Raw genomic sequence first — 2,069 nt, 5'->3', positions numbered from 1 at the left:
CGCCCGCGCCGCTCGTCCCCGTGGAGGTGGTGGCCCCGCACGGTGAGTGCCGACCCGGCCCGGCCCGGCCCCGGGGCAGCCTCCCCTCCCTGTCACCGCCCGCTGGAGAGCCGAGGGCAGGACGAGGTCCCTTCAGGAGCCGCCTGCGTGGAGCGGAGCGGGCACAAGTTTCCTCCTCCTCCTCCTCCTCCTCCTCCTGCCCAGGGCCGCGCGCTGTCATGTCGGTGGCAACGTGACACCTCCGCAGCTGTTGCCTAATGCCAGACGCTCTTAATTGCCGTGTCACTTCGCGACCTTGCGTCCCTCTCACTCGCCGCCGCTCTCCTTCCCGGGAGTCTCCAGGCGCGGCCGCTTCTCAAGTTTCTCCCTCCTCTCAAACGCTCTTGCAGGCTCTGCTCTGCCCTCCCCCCCCTTTCCCCGGCCCTGAGGTGAGACGTGTATCGGGGGGGGGTTCCCCCCTGGTTTCGGGAACCTTTGGGTCCTCGGTGGTGGATGCAGTGAGACGGTTGGCATACCCCACGCATCCCATCTTCCAGCTCTGCAGCCCAGCTGTTCGGAGGAGAACTCCCATTGCTTCCTCTCCTAGTGATCTAGGCACCTGTCCGCTCCCGGCGCTGCCACTTATTGCCTTTTGTTGTTTCCATTACAAATGACCATCCGGCGGTCCAAGCAGTGTGAGGTAGAGCATGGCGGGCTGGTGGAGGCCAGTAGCAGGATGTCTTGGTTGTGTACACACACTCCTTTGCCGTTCAGCAACAGTAATAACTGGCTGAGAGGTCAGGTGTGTAGCTGGTAATTTCCTGCATGTATTAGAGCAGGTGGTCTTTGGGCGGGGGTCTTCATGGGTTGCACTGGGATCGAGGGGTGCTAGGGGAAACAGGAGCACCGGGAGAGAACAGGTTCATGGAAACCCAGCAGAGGCTTAACTCTGACGGGAAATGAAAGGTGACATGTCAAAAGCAGCCACTAAGCCAGATGGGGTGTGGATGGAACGTAAGCCCTGATACACCCACAGGAAGTGGTTGATGGAGATCTTGGTGCAGATCATTTCAGGGAAATGTAGGGGCAGATGCTGGACTGAAGAGGGCTGGGATGGAAATGGAGCGTAGGAATTGTAGGCAGCCTGCTCTGCAAGTTCAGAGTCAAAGGCCCTCTGTCAAGCACTAACTTCTGCGGGGCGGGGATTAAATGGCTCTTGCCTGAGAGGTGGTGCATGCCTGTATCACAAGGGGTACACCCGCTGGATGGGGGAGGGAGAAGGTGAAAACAAGGGTGTGGATGGATGTCCCAGGAAGCTGGGTGGGGGTGTCCCGAGGTGGGGACGTGGATTTGAGCAGGGAAGAAATTGCAGTGTCAATAACAGGAGAAGGGGCAATGGGATGTGCAGGGTGCTGATCATCCTCTACCTCTGCAGATCCAGGGCTGACAGCTAGACTTACAGGACTGTTTGCCAGAGTTACATTCCTCCTCCAGGGAAGATTTCCTTTCCTGCACTCTGCTGCTAATTCCTCTCTTTTTCCTGACTCTTCAGAAATAGTCAGTGCTTTAACTAATCCCCTTGACATCTCATCACTGCTAGCCTGATGCTGCAAATGCAGGAAGGTGTGATCTAATTCCAGACTTAGCAGCAGTTGGCCATTGAATGCACGTCTGTGAACAGAGGCTTCACTTGTCTTGTCTTCATTAGTCTATTGCTTGTTCTAACAAGACTTGTTCTTGTGTATTATTTTGGGGATTAAAATCATCCTTAGTTCCACTCTGTATAGCTGGAGTCTGCCTCATTGAGGAAAACTCCATCTCTGGCCTTTTCAGGGCTGGCAAAGCTGAAAGAATAGGGAGGCTGAGAATTGGCAACTGCTTCTCGGAATGCCAGTTGACCCCATGTTAGAAAATCTTAGCCAGCTTGGCTTCCTGCAGGAACTACTTCTCCAGGGTTTGGATCCAGGGGAGCATGAACAGCAGACTTTTTCAAGTAAAATTCAGTGCTAGAAGGTGCAAGTGCAACACAACAAAAGTTACGAGTTGTGTACTTGCACCAGAACTGCATTTGGCTGTGGAGTAGCTCCTGC

Source organism: Alligator sinensis, unplaced genomic scaffold (genome assembly GCF_000455745.1).
Source record: "Alligator sinensis unplaced genomic scaffold, ASM45574v1 scaffold773_1, whole genome shotgun sequence".
In the NCBI taxonomy this organism is placed as follows: domain Eukaryota; kingdom Metazoa; phylum Chordata; order Crocodylia; family Alligatoridae; genus Alligator; species Alligator sinensis.
Note: the sequence above shows the minus strand (reverse complement) of the source record.